Source organism: Teleopsis dalmanni, chromosome 1, assembly GCF_002237135.1.
Source record: "Teleopsis dalmanni isolate 2A chromosome 1, ASM223713v2, whole genome shotgun sequence".
In the NCBI taxonomy this organism is placed as follows: domain Eukaryota; kingdom Metazoa; phylum Arthropoda; class Insecta; order Diptera; family Diopsidae; genus Teleopsis; species Teleopsis dalmanni.
The window spans coordinates 212387305-212407234 of record NC_051846.1 but is presented as its reverse complement, the minus strand read 5'-3'; the positions used below and the strand labels follow the sequence as shown (position 1 = coordinate 212407234).

General features: G+C 32.0%; 1 protein-coding gene across 1 annotated transcript in view; it reads right to left on the bottom strand.

Annotated features, from left to right (window-relative positions):
• The window catches only part of LOC119671794, a 76549-nt gene extending 66065 nt beyond the window's left edge, over positions 1-10484 (bottom strand). Inside the window, exon 1 of the mRNA XM_038082578.1 lies at positions 10370-10484. The gene's annotated coding sequence lies outside the window, so the exon portion shown is untranslated. The remainder of the gene's footprint in view (positions 1-10369) is intronic.
• Positions 10485-19930: the final 9446 nt, after the last annotated feature.

The window sequence follows — 19930 nt, the reverse complement described above, 5'->3', positions numbered from 1 at the left end:
TGGCAATTGAGTTGCTCACGCTGTTGCTGGCGACCGACCGATAATTGGCATTCATGTCGTTGGCGGTGTACAAGTGATGCGATGCGATACGATGCGATGCGATGTTCCCTTGTCTTGCCTCGCTGCACTAACGACGATTACGCGTATCTGTTAACCAAACCGATACATGTCAGATACAAAACAACAACTTCGGCAAGAGCAGCAACAACAACAACAACAACAACAGTAAGGAGCATAACAATAACTGCAAATGTTTTTATTACAATGAAGTGCATTTTGGGGTTTCTGCGGTGCTGCCTTTGCAATTTTATTTTCATTTAATCGCAGTGCCACGCCCGCCAAAACAAGCTTTGATGCTTTTAATTGCTTTCCTTTGGCGTTTCGTCGTTGCTGTAGAGTTTTTAATTGAGATTTTTAGTGTTTTAATTGAAAACGATTAAAAGGATCAACCGGAGCAGTGCTGCCAATGCGCTCGATTATTAATTATTTTGTCAAGAAAGTAACAGTCAACCGAAATGGCTGAGTTGCTGCGTAGATCTGTGGGCGTAGATAGGAGTTGCGATAGACATTAGGGTTTGTTAATTAAAAGATTTTCAAAAAGACCAAATAGGGAGCGGTTAAGGTTTAATGCTTGAACTGGAATTAATATTGCAATGATTGTACAGTGAGATTGCCATAATGTGGACTAATTTTAGTAAAAGTTTTCAAATAGAATTTATAATAATTTACATAGGTGTGTGTATAATATTGGCTAGAAGCTCTAGTTGTAGAGTTAATATAGTATGAAATTGTTTGAGAGCAGTAAATTATGTAGAAAGAAAGATCTTTAGAACATATTGTGCTATCATAATCATATCCTTTTGACTGAAAAATATATTAGTTTTGACGGAGTGAAAGTAAAGAAGGCGATGAAGCTCATATAGAAAATACATTTTACTTTTGTTGGAGAGAATGGGACCGACAGATAAATTCAAAAAAAGAGTATAATAAAAATTTGTTAAATATATTTGGGGTTTTAGATTTTGTCCAGAAAAAGGAAACGATTTATTAGTTTTGAAAATAATTTTAGTTCTCAGTATAAACTTTCTTAACTTCAATATACTTAAATCACTCTCTCTCTCTCTAATTTATGGATCCCATCTATGTAATGGTTTTCCACCGTTTCTCCATTTCATGTATTCCAACTCTGTAGTAGGTTTTCGGAAGCAAGATACTCTTTAACGGCAGTTATTACTCCTTTAATTTATAAAAATAGCTTTCAATAAAATAAACTTTTTGATATTTAAGAAGATCAAGTATACGAAAAGCCTAAATTTGGCAAATAGGCTACTTGTTCCTTATTTAAATTATTTTACTAATGACAAATGTTTTTTTCGTAAACTGTGTAATTTCACAAGTTTTTGGTGAATAGGTGATACTCCGTGAATTTATTAAACAACATTGTAGACTTATGATATTTCATAGCAACTATACTGAGTAACTGCGAAAATGAACTTATATGTATATAGTATGTCTGATTAAATGAAAGTAACTGTTAGATATTAAGATTCACTTGATCCAAACTGAACTAAAAATATGCTAGTCAGCTGCTTCAACCAAAACAGAACCTGTTCACATCTACGGTATCAGTGCTGACAAGTCACTTCTTACTGGAAAGACATGCTATGAGATTTAGCTTTGAGATCTTATAATTACGCCTTCTTTGGAAACACCCATAAAAAATATTTTGGGGTACTTTCTGATGGAGCCATCAGCCTGCAAAATTAGGGACTTAGTTAAGTCTTTAGGACTTAGTTTAGAATTATCGACTAGTTCAGATCTGCTTGAATGGAGCTCATGACATTCAACGTTTTTCATACATTGATCATTGTTTTCCTTTTAGGTGTCCATTTGGTCTGTGTATGAACAACTCTAATCCGTGATATCATAGTGGATCATTTTTTAAGCTTATGTGGGCAATGGGTCAATCTTTAACTTTTAAGCTTTCGTGTAAAAGGCCGTCACATCAACCTAAGCTAACTTAATATATAAATTATATCTATCGAAATTGACGTAGAAAAGTATTTAAAAAAAACTCAATGTTAGTGGTTGTAGAACTATACACTAGTTCTAGTAAGAAAGTTCTCTTGTACAATTCATTTGGTATAATTTAGAAAACATTTTATATTACGTGTTTATTTAGAATTTCATTGAAATATTATTTATTCCTAACTGGAACTTATTTCAGTCGACAAATATAAATATCGATAGTTTCCTGGGTTATATCGAATCAAATCCAATTATAGAAATTATAAAAATTTTCCGTTGAAAAACGGAAATCTATGCCATATTTAAAACAGCAATTTTAATTTGGTGTAAAATAAAATGTCGTATTCCGTTTTAATGAGAAGAGACCTTTTCCAAATGAATTGTTTTGGCTTAAATCCCATCTCGATTAATACAGTCGCAATGTTGTAAGGATTTTTGTGTCCTGCGACCAATGTTTACAACTAAAACAAATCCGTATTTTGCCATTCGTTATCGAAGACCGTATAACAAGTATTGTTACGGTCATTTTGTACGGTCTTTGTTGAAATTCGCTTGAATAACAAAGAGAGCAACACAATTTGTGGTACGTAATGTTAATAACATCATATAAGACTTTCGGTAACATAAGAAATAACAGAAAACAATGAATGCATAGCAGAGCTTTGATATTTCTGCTATGTTATTTCCACTAGTATAATAAAAGTTTGTTTAAATATTAAAAAAAATGTTTATATTTATTTAAAAAATTGTAAACATTTTTTCGTATTTTAAATATTACTATATATCCATTGCAGTTTAGAAGAACAGTAATCGAAATTATATATATTTTATTTTTAACATAACTGCCTTACAAGGCTTAGCTGCTAGCTATGTAAAGAAATCAATAGTTAGCTAAATTAGACTGAATTATAAGGCGATCCAAATAAATTGAGAATAAAGTGGGCCTAACTTAGAAATTTGTTTGAAGAAAGTTCCGGTAGTTTAATAAAGGATGCTATACCAGTATGAACTTAGATTATAGATATCTGCTCAGGAACGACTTTTTATGCCCACAAATGTTGTCATTTACTCTAAATGGAGTAAATTAATTCGTACAGACCTCCACTATATACTCATTTGTTAAGGATTGCCTCCAAACGATTAATCTCTCCTATCACTAAAGTAATTAAAACTTAACAATCTGAAATTTAAATTGAAAGCGAAGAACAGTATATTGAGGATCATTTTATGAGATCGAAGTATATTATGCTACGTGTATTATGTTTTATGCGGCGATTGTTTCTGAAGCTCTACATTTGTTAGGACTAATACCAAACCTACCAAAAAGGCAATTAGTCCCATATTGTTAATCAGTCATGAGTGACTTTGGAATGTATCAGGTTTTACATTTTAAAGAAGATGTATCCTTATTAGAATAATTGGCATGGTTAGCCTATTTTAAAATTTTCCATGTAATTCTTCATGAAAATTATAGGATAAAGTTATAACTATATTCTTCGGTATGAAATTAAGCTTACAATTTAAGACCAAGTCACAACACTTCACTGACAATTATCGAAAGTAATACTCTATCTACATAAAAGTGATTTTAATATTTTGAAAGAAAAGATGTAGAATTTTTTTTAAAATTTATTAACTCTTATTATCCATTTTTTTCTTGTCAATATTAAACAAAATTTCAATCAAATCTCCTCCAGTTGGAGTTGTCTCAATGCTCTAAAGAAAATTTATGTTTCATATCTCATAAAAAAATCAATTTTTTTATTTGATAGGCAAATAATATTTCATAACATAATCAGATTACAGATAAAAACATAAATGCCTACCTCGGATCGAAAATACGAAAAAAGGCACAAAGCATTCTCCGATTTCATACCGCGCCCTTCCAAATGGCTTCACAAGTCTCATTACAATCCAATCTGCACGTAATAATTTAAGTATCTAGAAGCTATTATATAAAATTTATTGACCTAGGATTGCAAAATAAACAACGGTAAAGAAGTAAAGAAGCAAAAAATAATGACAACGACAATTAATTAGAATTTATTTCACTCTATTGAGTTGCAAGAGTGATGAACTTGAATTCGAAGTCGAAGTCGAGGCCAGGGACGGAGGGGAAGAACGACCAAAACTCTACGAAAATTGTTTGCAATCGCAACATAAATCTGCAAACTAAGTACAAAATTAAATAGAACCCAATTTGCCTGGGCGAGCGCACACAGATACACACAGATACACACCCACACATACGGTGTCTGACGGCGAATGCGATTTATCAAAAGTGTATTTACTCGTTGTGACTTATTTTTACATTCTTTAAACCAATTTTGTCAACAGAATAAATTCATAAATAAAAAGAGGCGAGAGTGAACCCCAAGTGACTCTGACTTTGGAAAATATTTTGGATATGAGATTCGCTTGATGTATGGATGGTTGCATGGCATACATTGTATCTTGCGGATACGACTTGGGCCATCAATAAAGGCAAATTCAATGAAGTGAAAAATGAAAAAGCCAAAAAATAAACTGCAAAAAGAAATCATAAAAACAAAGATGTTTAAGAAGGTTTTGGAGGCGGGGGTTTTGAGTGCTGATGCAATGGCAACAGCAACAGGACATACATTATACAGTAGCGGATTCAATGTGTGGTGCAAGATAACTGAGTTGACATAATTTTCATTCAATAATTTTGGAGTATTATGGATTCAGATATATTTCCATTGCGTTTGAGTATTTCTTTTTTAATGCGGCTGTCTTTTTTTTTGAAAGTTTCAGCAAAGAGGCTACAGAAGAATTATTAACTCTATTGAAAATCATATTTCAATATTGATAAGACTAAAAATCCCCAAATTACATGTTTAGTGTGCTAATCCTCGGAGTCTGATTTGTTAGCAGATTACTGTTTATTTTAAAGTGGGCGAAAAGTATCTAAAAACTTAACCAGTAAGAAAATTTGAACCTGTAAAGAATACATCTGATAGATAAAACTCGCTTCATGTTGAGGAATAAGGCTGGTCATAACTTCTAGTGTTCTAGATTCCGATCGAAAATTACAAATACACAATGAGCGGAAACACGAGTACTGACTCAGTACCTACATTCCATTAGGTATCATTTACCCACTGATATCCCCAAAACAGTATAGGATGCTATGCTTTATCTCGGGAATATTCTAAATCCTATCTTGAAGGCAGAGCACTTGTCAGCGTTATGCTCAGCGTTATTCAGCATTCTTGCTATTGCTTTCTGTACCTCACACCAGTTTTTGCGGCTGTCACAAATATATGGAAAGACATTCATCATTCAATCTAGTGTGGTAACAGTGACCTATCGTCTGACCCAAACCGCAGTTCGAGCTCAAGGCTTCTGATATCGTTTTCCAGGTTTATTTCATTTTACTCCATTGCACTTTTACTACAGTTCGTTACTCACTTCGCTTACTACTAGAAAAACCTTAAACATTCTGAGAAAATATTACATACATTATGTTAAATTAATTTTAATAAAATTTAATTGTTCAAAACTAAAAATAAGATGACAATTTTTAAGTTCATTAAAGACTCGATTCCGCTCCTGTTCGCAAACATTTTTTGACATTTAACAAATCGTTTTTTGACTTTCACTGATTTTGTTTATTTTTTTTATTTTTTTGTTTTATTTTGGAACATAAATCGTTGAAATATTTATGAAGTCAATAGGGCAGGAAGCATATTAGTAGTGAGCATATTGACCCAACGAGCTAATCGGGCTCAGCTCAGTCCTAGTAATAAAATTTAGGCAATTGCAAATCCACAATAGTTGAGCAGAAGAAATGCCTTCGGCTCCATTTCCGCTCGGTTCAATCTTAAAAGCTTGAAACGGAAATGACTTCTTTGGTGTTCGCAACTTTAACTCGAATGTGTGTTTGTGGTGCCTTTTTTCTTTTCGAGTATAAAACACAAACTAATTTTTTCCTTTCACTGCCAACGTCACATAAAAATCTATGTTGCGTGCATGTCAAGGACCCTTAAGGAAAACGCAAAATTTCCGTTAACACAAAACGAATCTCTTCATTACGTCAAAATAGCAAAGCAAAAATTACTCACACAATGGAAAATACTGTTTGACTGGATATGCGTAGGTTAGTTTGTATGTGTGCGTTTGGGTGTATGGGCTTCCTTGTGTGTTGTTGCTCACAAGCTAAGGTCAAATTGTGCCACATTAACCTTCTCCTCAATTACAAAGTGTCTACAACTACAACTACAACTAGTCATTGTATGACCGAAACATAAAGAACAAAGCAAAAGAATAAAACTAAACACTTTACATATTTTTTCATGTCATCATTGTTATCATCGTCATCGTCATCGTCGTCATTATCATAGTCAACGTCATCATTAACTACACAAATATCATTAACATCATCGTTTGCTTTCGCACAGTTATTTGTTAGTTCTTAGCCCACTAAACTGTTTTACTTCCATATAAAAGCAAAGCACCTCCCGCCCATAGGATAACGAGTAAAGCACATGTCTAGTTGGTTGTGTTTGATGCGTGCATCTGATAAATGATTTGTTTGTGTGTGCGTGCGTGAGTTTCCTTACATATATGTTTATTGTGTCTTTTTAAATTATGTTTTAGTTTCAGATTTTCCATTCAATTTAGTGATAATATTTAAAAGGAATTTTTGTATGCAACAAAATAAAATTCTTGCAGAAATGCTTTGTACTAGTCCAGTATACTTAGTGCGTGGAGTGTGGGGTGAGTGTGTGGAGTCCAGCGCCATTATCATTACCCACACATCGGCACTTCATTTAATTGTGTTTTGTTTGCCGGCGCATTTGTCATTTTGGTATTTGAAATTCTTCCTCATATTGTGACCCAAATTTATCCATTTACTGCCATTATTTGTGTACCTAACAAACATATTGCATCTACCACCTCCACCCATCATAGCCTTAATGTTCATTCAGTGTTTAATTCTTATTATTCCACCACAGAAACATACAAAACATAATCGAAAAACTTTTGTTATTGCTCGTTTTTGGTCATTTTTTACTTTAATTGCATTTTCTTCATTTTGCATTTGTGTGTATGAATGTGAGCAAATGTGAGTAATAAAGGAAAATTCATATGAGCTGTTGGCTCGCATGCCACTCTACATTTCTGTCAATGTGTGTGTTTACAAATGTTTTCTCAGAATAAATGTGTTTATTTTTATTTAATTTAAATGATTTATTTTTGCTTTTGTTGTACCTTTGGGGCTGTTAAAAGATTCTCAACATTTCTAAGTTCTTTCAAACTGACTAAATCATTTATGTTTCATATAAAAACAAATATGAAGAACAGATTTTAGAGTTATATTACAATTATATATGAAATAATAATAAACATATATCCATCACTTTCATGCTTTTCAATTTATTATTAATTAAGTAATTGATAAATTTATTGACTAATTGTCAATTTATCAGTTAGTAAAACTTATAAAAATACAAAACACAAAATTGTTTGATAAATTTTCTGTTTGTGCAAAGAAATTAAATTTATTAGAAAATTTATTTGTCATTTCTAATATCCTTCCTAATGAGAGTTTTTAATTAAATTTTATTAAGTAAAAGCACGCACACAGAGGCAACAACAACTGTGATAAGAACACTTCCGATAACGAATTTTGAAATTGAATAAAATTCGAAAGGTGACTACTGCATTTAATTGATTGACGTTAGAATAAATATTTTTCCAAACACAAATTGAAGTAGAAAAATAATAAAACTGAAGAGAATTTCTGAATATTGGAATACTGAGACAAACAGGTGAATAGACGAATGAGCTACACCGACAGACAAACGGACAAACAGACAAGCGGACCAATAAAGAGAAAACACAAAATGCAGTGGTCAATTAAATGGCATAAAAGCAGATTTTGTGTGATGAAAGTCTATTTGCACACAACAGACACACACACACACACACACACACAGGCACAAAAATAAAATACATATTGAAATAAATGCCTTGTCAGAAATGCCAAGTTTTTCATAAAAGCATATAGGAGTACAAATACTAACACACACACACACACATGCACATGCAGATCGAGATGAAAATAACAGGAAAAGCTTATTAAGCACGATTTTCTTCAAAAATTCTATGCAAACAACCAAACGCACACACACACATACACACATGCCCAGCGGGACTTTCAGCGCTGAGGGAATCGATTCCCTCAGCGCTGAATGGTAATGCCTAGCGCTGATTATTCAAATGAAACTCCTAATTACTTTAACACGTGCATGTCATTGCGGGCAAGCGCTGAAATGTTCGATTACCTTTTCAAATTTGTAATGCAACATTTCAGCGCTGACATGCTCGCTTACCTTTTCGAATTTGTAATGCAACATATCAGCGCTGACATGTTCGCTTACTTTTTCGAATTTGTAATGCAACATATCAGCGCTGACATGTTAGCTTACTTTTTGGAATTTGTAATGCAACATATCAGCGCTGATATGTTAGCTTACCTTTTAATTTTACCTATGCTATTGATTTTTAAATAAAATACTATAAATTTTTTTTGGATAAATAATATTTTATATTTATGTTTTATAAAATCAAAATATTAATATTTACATAAAAAAATATAACATACTTATATATATGAATATTTTTCTGTGAAATTGTTACTAAAACCTTGAAGAGATTTCCAGACTCAACTCGATCACTTGTTCCGGTTCACCATCTGTACCATCTGTAAATACAAAAATATGTTATTGTATACGCTAAAGTTAATTATGTACAATATACCATACCAAAAAGTGCTGCTGTCACATTCTCTAACGCTCTTAAGGACTTCTTGTCTTGGGTACCATTCTCCAAAATTCCACGGAATCTTTCGCGTAATTGGTTGTTTTTTAATAACGCGTCTCATTGATGCAGTCTATAAATAACGTAATAGATGAAAAGAAATATATGAATTAGTAAAATTGTTACATGTGAATATATTAATAAGTTGAAATTGAAAGTAAGAAACATATATAATTTAACTTACAACTAATACAACGGCAGTGATTTCTTCATTAAATTGAATTAAATCCTCCTCAGTTTGAATTGTAAAATTTTCCAATTGAAACAGCTGACTACCTTTTACCCCTTGCTTTAGAATGACTGCATTCGCAGCACATTGGTAAATTAATCGTTCTTGACGCAGTAGCATCTACATAATACAAAACAAAAATTTCAATTATCATTTTAAATATATTTACTTGATTTTGCATATACTTACAGTGAGTTTATGATAAATTCACAAATTTTATTTATATTTTTAGATTTTATTTTAATTTTAAAAATTAAAAATTGTTTACTGCACGCACTTCACTAAAATCAAAAATAGACTAAATGTATACAATGCAGGCAAAACAAGAAATTCTTAATACTCCTTTGCTTTTCTTCTTCATTCTTTTATAATTTCAACCCCGAAATTGCCTATGTCGAAAACAAATGTCGAAAACAAAGAAAAATAAAAACGAAGAGCTATTACCTCTTCGCTTACTTTTTCAGCGCTGGCATAATGGTGCCGCTGGGTGCACGCATATATAAATCAAAACAAATATAAATACAAACAAATAACAAAAGTCAATTGCATTTCAGCAATTTTCTACAAAACAAACAACAACAACAAGCAAAACCAAAGCACACACACAAGTCAAGCAAATATCAAGGATTTTCAACACTTCAATGCAGAGCAAGTATGAAATGTCGGTGAAGCGTTGGAGGCGAAAGCGGCTGGCAGCAGCACAAAAGTGTTGATACGTGCAAATGCTTTTGCTGAAAAGGATTTCGAACACAATTTTGTTATAAAATTTAAAATAAATTTAAGAAATACTGAGTTTTGAAGTCAAAACTAGAAAATTTTAAAAAATTTTTAAAAATTTTTTATCCAACATGTTTTTCCTTTCGAACACATCAAATGGTTTGTCATTTTCATATCCCACACAAAACCTAACACAATTAAAAGTAAAAAGCAAAAAAAAAATAAAAAAAAAAAACAAAAACAATGATAATAATATAAAGATGTTGGGCTTTGTGAAGTAAAAAAGACCGGAAGGCTTGCCACTCGAGCATGCAAGCTGCAGTCAGTCTGTGGCCGAAGAGACGTTACAGACGAGTGCAACTCAAGTGGAGCTCAATTCTCATGTCGTTATCACAGTTTAGACAGAAGTATTGAAAAAAGTAAATAATAAATAAATAAATAAAAGAAGTCTATGTATATATACGAATGAGTATAAAAACAAAATGAGAATCAAAAAAGACACGAAAGAAAAATATTTGTCTAATTTTCGTCTAATTTTTTCACACTCACCCATTAGGAGCTGCCATTCATGCATTTCGGAATATGAAGTGCAGTGCCGATATATCTTCTTTAACGCTTGAGTGACTCATATTTAAGTATTGGGTATTGGGTACCCACTTTTCATCTAAGCTCATCAACTTTAATAGCCGATTTCATGCTCTTTTAATTTCAGTTAGTATTTTTAAAATGCATTAATCACTCATTTACTAGTGCTCACCGCTGTCCACGATGCACCCAAGAAAATACACCTCACCATCAAAAAGTTTTCGAAATAATTACAGAAAATTCAAAATGTCAATTGTTTTTGTTTACATATTTTAAGTCTTTAAAATAATCTCCGTTAGAGGTAATATACAAGATCCCGCTCTTCCTCTAATCACCCAATGCTTTTTTATTAGTAGAACTATTGGTTGGATCGTTAATATTTTCTGTGACGTTTTCATCAGTGTCGGGAACATCTCATCTTTTTTGAAGTTTTTTATTTTTTCTGCAATTAGGAAAAAATAGTAATATTATAGATTCTATTTATATGAAGTTGTGGAAAACGTATCTACAACGCAAAACAATAATGTTTGATTTATTTCTTAGGTTTTGTTATATTTTACCAGCGATCCTAAGGATCCACTTAGGCCTACTGGGTCACTGTGTTACAATATAACAAACTCAGACGTTTGATAACCACATTGAAGTTTTGGAAAAGCCTAAAATGCTCTAGAATTACGCAAGATCCTCAAAAAAGGAAATGGGAGCCGCACATGCTCTGGGTAGTAACAAAGCAAATGTGAGACCCTTTCATCGTCCTCTCTACAACTGCGACAGGAATGATATCTTTTAATGAATACAGGTTTTGAATGCATCGGTAAAATTTTCTGTGCCGTTGTCATGTTCGTCTCTACTACATCAGTAGTGATTATAGAGTGAAACCAGGCGTGAAATGATTAAAATTCATACAGATTTTATAAAAAATTTTATGGGTATTCAGTAGTTGGACTTAGTTGCCTTAGTTTGAGTACCTTTTCGAAATATTTTTTTGGTCATATATATATATTTGGTCATATATGCCTAAATATTCTGAGAAAAAATTGTTAATTCTCTTGACTTAGGGCATCTATAAAGAATTTAATTGAATGTAAATGTGCCATAACTGAAATATTTGAAATGGATTTGTACGAGAAGTAATAAAAATGTAATTATTCTATACATTATAATTAAAATGTGAAGGGTTATTGCAAAGTCTTATGACTTGGTAGATACAATACATAAATACTATTGAAAATAATTTATTCATTCATGATATGTTATTTTATAATTAAATTTTTTAATTGATTATCTAAAAACCAGAAAATAATTCTTATTCGTTTTTTATTTGGAATGAAAGAACACACGCCAGAATTCCATGGATGGTTGTCGATCCAATAAAAAATTTTAAATTAACTTACTTAACGTAAAATAAAATAAAATAAAATATTTCTATATCTTGCTTTCCTGAATTGGCACAATTATCGATGCTGGGATGCTGTCTTAAATGGAATATTGCATCCATTTGTCTTGACTTGCCTTGAAGCCGTCCGAAAATGATTTCAAATCATTCAGTGCAATTAAATTTTATTTTCCTGCATGTCCGTATGTATGTGTCCATAGATACTCACATGGATGTTTCTCCATATGCAATTAGATGTGAGCTTGGCTCTAAGCACTTCAGATTAAGACGTTTAATGCTATTGTCTGTCTTTAACACTAAAATAAAGGATTAAATTTACTTCTCATTTAGCTGGCAATTAGGCTTATATGCTTTTTCGGTGTAATCTCTTCCTACTCTTCCTGCTCTTCCTGCTTTTGTAGCAATTGTTGCTGTTGCAGTTGCAGTTTCAGTTGCAGTTACTGTTATTGTTGCTTCTGGTGTATTGCAGTGTATGCACCTGATTGCACTCGAGTAATTCACTAATTTAACAATTTGCAAATGTGAGAATTTCATCATTAATGCCTTGGGCTTTTATTGAAAAATTGATGCACACGAATAATGCAATTGCATTTAATGTGCCTACATTAAGTGTATGAAGTATAATCCCTCCACATATGCGTTGAGCGATGTAATATCTTCAACATATTCTTTTAATATATTCAGCAAATAAAGACTTTTTGTTGAAAAATTGAAAGGACGACACGTTTTCACAGGAAGGAGAATACATAGATCTGAATATAAAATAACTAAAATAACAAAGAAAGCTGATGTACTTTCTAAATTGCTTCTAACTTGGAATATATTGTATTAACTTAGATTGGAATATTAGAGCTACGGGTTTAAGAAGCAAATCTAAGTAAGATTGAATCCGCTTAGACTATATGGACATTATACCATAATTTAAATGCTTCATCTTGCAGAATAACAACACAATTTTTTGTCTAAACTGCACGAGACATTTCTTTTCTTACTTTGTCTTATAATTATGTTGGGGACATTTACACTGCTACTTAGGGATCTATTGCGCCCTCTTGTCATTTATTTTAAGTATTTTTCCAACTTTAACTTCTTCTATCAATTGTTGTGTTGAACCTCTATTACAAAGTTTTATTTCTTTATCCAGTATGAGTATCTCCATCTAAACAGTTTCCTCGTTTACTATTGAAGATTAGTCCATATGCATATTATGAAAGTTGATTATTTAGCGACTATATCAACGGAATTAAATTTGGTAAATTATGTTTTTGAGTACCGTCGAGTTTATAAGTGACAATATTTTTATTATGGTGACCAAATAAACCAACTGTAGACACACTAGGACGTACGAAGTAGTGCTGTTCATATTCGAATTTACGAAGTATTCGAAGAAATTCGAATATTCGAATTTCAACGAAGTCTTCGAAGTTGAAAAAAACTTCGAAGTTTTTGTGAATTTTTGTTCTCGAAGTCTTCGAAGTTTAAATGTAGTGAAAAACTTCGAAGACTTCGAAGACTTCGGAAGCAAAAGGTGAAGTGAGAGCGCAAAATGCAAACAAACGTGCATCACACAAATTATTTGAGGGATGAAAGCATTTGCTTCGTTTGTACGGTTTTATGTTTTTTTTTTTTGGTGTTCTATGCAGAAAATTAAAAACATGTTTTTTTGTTTTATTTTATTACATAAAATTTATTTTATTATTAAATATGTATTATTAATATATATTATTATTAAATATGTTATTATTAAATATTTTTTATATTAAATAAAAAATTCACATTTTAAATAACTTATATTATTATTTATATTTAAAAAATTATATTTATGAAAATTTTTAATATAATATAAAATACATGAAAATTTGATGGAATTTCTTTTATACAATTTTGCTTATACACTAATTTACATTTTATTTAGATACTTCCTTATAATATTATGTATTTCTTTTCCTAGAATAAGGGATTTAAAAATTTTCCATAAACAGTAAAATAAACTGTAACTACAACAAAACATTCAAAATTTTATAATGCAAAAATAAATTTGCGCTTACCTGCGTGATCATCACAGCTCATACAGGTCAAATAATTAGGCATTAATGAGCAAAACTCATTTTTCCATAACTAATTTTCAAGGTTTTAATTTGTGATTTTCTTTTTAAAGGAAAATGAAAATTTTTATAAAATTCCATTACTAATAAAATCCATCAATACAAATATATATCATATATTATAGTATATATTATAATATTATATTAAAAATTTCCAATTATGATTTTTTAAATATAAATAATAAATATAAGTTATTTAAAATGTGAATTTTTTATTTAATAAAAATATTAATAAAACATATTAATAATAATATATATTATAATACATATTTAATAATAAAATAAATTTTATGTAATAAAATAAAACAAAAAAACATGTTTTTAATTTTCTGCATAGAACACCAAAAAAAAAAAAAACAAAAACGTACAAACGAAGCAAATGCTTTCATCCCTCAAATAATTTGTGTGATGCACGTTTGTTTGCATTTTGCGCTCTCACTTCACCTTTTGCTTCCGAAGTCTTCGAAGTCTTCGAAGTTTTTCACTACATTTAAACTTCGAAGACTTCGAGAACAAAAACTCACAAAAACTTCGAAGTTTTTTCCAACTTCGAAGACTTCGTTGAAATGCGAATATTCGAATATTCGAAGAACTTCGAATTTTTAAAAACTTCGAATAATGTGAACAGCACTAGTACGAAGACCATTAGTAGTACATTCATCAATATTGCCAAATTTAATACAGGTACAAGTGTTAATGTATTCTAACTTAGTTTGTTAAGAAAATCATTCAACACTTAAATGAAAAACATACCAGATTGATATATGCGAAGTGTGCCGCTTTCAACTGCACCAATCAGCTTTATCGATTGCTCCAAATATTTCTAAATTATCTGACTGACCCACAGTAAAATTTTTCATCTTTGGACATAATTTCATGTTAAGACATTTGAGGCAAAATTAATCGAAATGAGTGTGTTAAGCGGAATTATAATAAATTACTTTCAATCTAAATAATGTTAAACTATTCAGCACTGCTACCATTGCCCCAAAACCCATAAATAAATCAATTCGGTATTGCAGATTAATACAGGCAATTTTAGGGGAAGACACTGAAGTTTTTTGAATACGATTTGAATACAATATAAAGGGTAAATTACATATTAAAATGTGATTGAGATAAGCCTGACTGAGGGCTTCAACAATCACCACTATCTTACCGAAATGTTTTTCTTTCAATTCAGGTAATTTTTGAAAAGATAGGTTTAAATTTAGAGATTATTAAGTTTAATAACTTATCGTGTAGCCATACAATTATGATTAATTATTTATGTTATTTGACATCCTGTCATCTTAAATATATCAAAATGTTTTGTGACTGAACTCATAGCACAACTTATTTATTCACCTGTTTCCGTGCTGGTCAGTATAAAGAATATTCTTTTTTAAATACCTTACTCGCTACCCTCGTCGAAGCAGAAAACAGTTAAGTTTTGCTACGGTAGCAAAAATTAAAGCCTCAAATTTGCACTGAAATATTTGCTACCAAATTTACACAAAGCAGTACCGCAAAGTCTGTGGTGGCTCAGAGCGCACAAAGCGACCAAGAAACCAAGAAACCGAAAAATCACCACCTTCCACTTATCATCGAAGTGAAATCAGTGCCAAAGGCTTAATACCACTTTTCAACGCGGAGGTGGGTGCTTTCCTTGGTAGCAAGCGCTGTAAGTATGCGAAGACAAGCGAACTCGGGTTAAGTCAAGTCCAATTGAGTGGCTGGAGTAGATTTGGCAATAGTAGATGTATGTGCTGTCTGTGTGCTGTGCAATTTTCAGGTTATCACCGAAATACGCTTACGCCAGCTTAATGAAGACGCTGCCAGCTGCAGTAAACCTGACAGTTTAGGACTTCTCTTCTTGGACATGTGAAGGTATATTGTGTGTGAAATACACGCTGACCAAGAGCGAAATTGGAATTGTGCAACCAACAAATGAAGCGAACAAATGAAGACCAAATGGAACGACGTTTTCATTTTTGCTGAAACTGATAAATTGCTTAGATTTCTTCAGTATTGTGGATTCTTTTCTTGGCTTTGTTGTGTGTTTATAGAAGCTTGTCACATAACAGCAGGTGAAGAGGCGTTACGTTTTAATAGCGCATAGTAATGGCACATATTAGAGTACCAGTAGTCAAAGCAGTAGTAGTAGTAATCCGCTTGAAGTTGTTGTTGTTCCAATTTGCTGTTGCCATACATGGTGATGGTACGGCACCTCAATGGCTTGTCGGCGGCTATATGTATTCCATTTGTTGTATGTTGTAGAACTATCAGCTAAATCAGCAGTAAGCGCCAACAGCACCACTCACGGCTGAATGACAGGACTTTTGTAGATACTTTCAAGCGCTTGACAAGTGTGTTGACTTTAATTGAGATTTGTTGCTGTTGGTGCTGCTGTTGCTTGTGTTGTTCCCATTGCAATCGTTGCTGCTGTGTTGGTTGCAATTACTCTGTTATTTGCTGACTTCCCGCTGATGAATGTCTGACAATTCGTTTTCATTTCTCATGCACATTACGCCAAATGTGCAAATTTATCAGCTCCAATGTTGAATGTCCTTCGCGTTATTAAGCTAACAAATTTCCGTTGGGTTGGACTGACTTTGTGGGTGAGCATTCTATTATCAAGTATTTACCAAGGGAGTAGCTTAAGGTGCTTGTATTGTGGTAATAAACATCGGAGTGTGTGTGTGATATATGATTGACTGCTGCAGTAACCAGTGAAGCAGTCATTCAATTCATATCCGTTCGTCATAATGAGACTCAGCACCTTGTCAGTGGGTACCAAATGCGGGTACGCAATTTTTAATGAGTTGGAAAAATACCTGAGGAAACAATCTTGCATGATAACTATCATGTTGATGTAGTTTTCAACATCAATGAATTTTATTATTTATATCATCATTAAAAAAATTGATAGATACTTATAATTGAAAGCTTTCAACATCAGTTACCACATAAATCTATATTTGGCTTGAAAAGCGATACAGTTCTGGAAGAAAGCTTTTATTATAAAGTGAGCAGTTAAACCAAGTCAAATATACAATAATCAAGCCACAACTTGAAGACAGCTTAGATATAAACGGAAATAATAGTTTTAATAGTTTTAATCTATATTTCGGTCTTAGTTAAACACAAAAGATGTATCAAAGTTTCTTTTTCCAGCTCTCTGAGTCTCCTGCATATGTCAGTATTGGTATGCTTGTGCTGCTTATATACCATGACCCATACAAATGATACCTCTACAATCTCTTCATGATGATGACATCCATTCCAAGACTGTAAAATTTTAAACATTCGTATATTGCGTGAATTGTGAAATGAAAGTGTGAATTTAAAGTGTGAATCTTCATGAAGTTAATGAATTTAATCAGATTTATGCTCATGTAGCTGACAGCGGAAGTTAATCAAGGTCTCCCAAAAAAAGTACACATTGTTAAGTTCAACAAAATTTATGCACTTAAATAAAATCGTAATTCCCTACAACCTCATCAATGCATACACGCAGCACCGAGAACCCCAATAACTGCACACTACTTCACCGAACTCGAAGAAAAAGCACCCAATAAGGAAAAAAATAATTTTTATAATGAAATTAGCATAAGAGGAAGGCTTCCAAAGAAAGAAACCGTAACACTTTTCGGTTTATGAAGAAAATCTTTTTACTTAAAGAAAAGAATATTTAATTTATGCGCAAGAGTGGCTCACGTGGCCCGAGCTTGTTGCACGCACAACACTTGAATTCAAATATCAAATGAAAAAAATTCCATTGGAGTTAAAATAAAAAGAATACTTTAGTTATTCACACAGGTGAGCGGGGAGGACAACTATTTTAATTTTAGAAGTATACTTATCTGGAACTCAATAGCTCAGACAATTAACACCTATACTTTCCGCACAACCTCACCAACGAAGTTTCACTTACAATTCCAAGTCGGACGCATTCAATGCTTGACCGAATTCCCTTTTAATTCAACTTCATTCAATTCCATTCAATCCCATTCAACCGGATTTAAATTCGTTCAACTCCACGCAAACTTATTCAATTTATTGGGTATTGGATTGACGTTGTTGGTGATTGGAGCAACTTGGACGATATTTAAGTGTAAAATTATTTAGTTTTTTCAAAAAGAAATAAGTTTATTAGTTTTTAATATTAATTCTACCTTAACTATGCGTAAATTGATTTCCATTGCAGTAGTATGTAACCTGGACCAGAGGCGAAACAAAAGGGGGATTGGGGATATATTACATTATATAAGCATCAGGGGTACTAAAATACTTACAGTGCTCTTTTCGTCAGTTATGATACCGATGGCACTGTCGTAGACTCCACAAAAAGGTGAGCACTGAAGTGTTACCTTTAATTTGTAACGCTTTTAAATTTATTTACATATTCCGTATACGTTTTACATACATACCTGACTATTCGAATGCACAACTCTACTCTTTCTTCTGTACAAGCGAGTACACTTTGCTTTTAGATGTCCGTCCAATTGTCTGTCTGTCCGGGTTAATTTGAAACATTTTTTCTTCTTATTTTCGGGACACATTTAGGCCGTTGATTTATTGCTTCTGACATTTTCCAACTTATTTCGTATGGCTTGTTTTTAAGGTTACTAGCTTGTGGGTGTACGCTAACAGTGGCTACCTGATATGGAGTAGTACTCCAAACTGCATAAATATTCTCAAGTAAAATATTCCAGTGTCAGTCATTTTTCATCTCTATTTTTCGTAAAAACATCTTAATCTGTAAATAATATGACTAAAATTAAAACTTAATCTTAATGGTATATTTCGAACCGTCGTCCAATGTAACTGCATCCGTGTCATCCTGCGTGTAAATGTGCCATATAAAGAGTTTCATATATTAAGTAAAATCCACATATATTTATATGAGTCCATACCATATATGAGTATTATATATTTATATGTCATATTTTTTTTTTGTTTTGTTAAAATTGTTTTTGTTGTTGTCGGTTTCCTTGGCTTACGGTCCATTTAAAGTCATCTCATCATCGTCATTATAATAATCATCAACAGCAGCATTTCTCATCCAACCTTCAGCTTGGATGAGAAGGAACGTGCGTTATGTTTTATTTAAAATATTTGTTTATAAATTTTAATGTTTTTAGGTTATTTTTCTCTCCGTCCGAATGTTTCCTTGGTCTCTGGTACATTTGAAATGTTGTTGGCATAAATTTGAGTTGGGTACGAAATGCTGCAAGTAATGGAATTTTAATTTAATCTGTTTATTTTTGCTTAATGTGTATCTGCTGCACACAGGCAAGGAAATTGTATCCAAACAACTCACTTAGAATATTTCAATTCTTTTATGTTTGTTTTAACAAAATTATTTTATTTAATATGGCAACGCCAACGACTAAACACAATATTCAAGATATATTTTCTATAAGAAAAAATAAAATGAAATGCTATGAAATAAATTTATCAGGATATTGCTTCGCTGGGATGTTGAAATGGTCGAAGCATTGTTGAGGAAATTAAAAATTCGTGATTTAAATTAATAATCAGTAGCATCCAAAGTAATAATATATATGTATATAAAAGTACAATATCACACTTCTTTCTTATATATTGTAAAGACTGTGCTCCTTTATCTAGACAACTTATGAATCTCAGCTATCCAATCAAATAATGCAGGTTTATAAGGCCTTTTATTTCAGATTGTTTTTGAGTTATGTATGAGCTCCTGTATTTGAAATATTGTATTATTTTAAACTGTAGGCTTTACTTCTGCTCACTTCGATCTACAAACTGTGACTATATTTTATTTATATATATTTATATTTGTAGAATACTATAACTTAGTTTTTAGTAATGAGCCTGCTTTGTCGGTTTTTATATATTCATCCAACTTAAGATGTCTACCTTAGCATCTCCTATGTTTCAGAATTAAGGTCACGCAATCCCATAACACATTGTTAGCGGTCCGATTCTCTATACCTCTAAATTCTATTAGAGTACATTTCCTGTTTTATTAGATGATAACTCAACCCATAGCGGCATGTC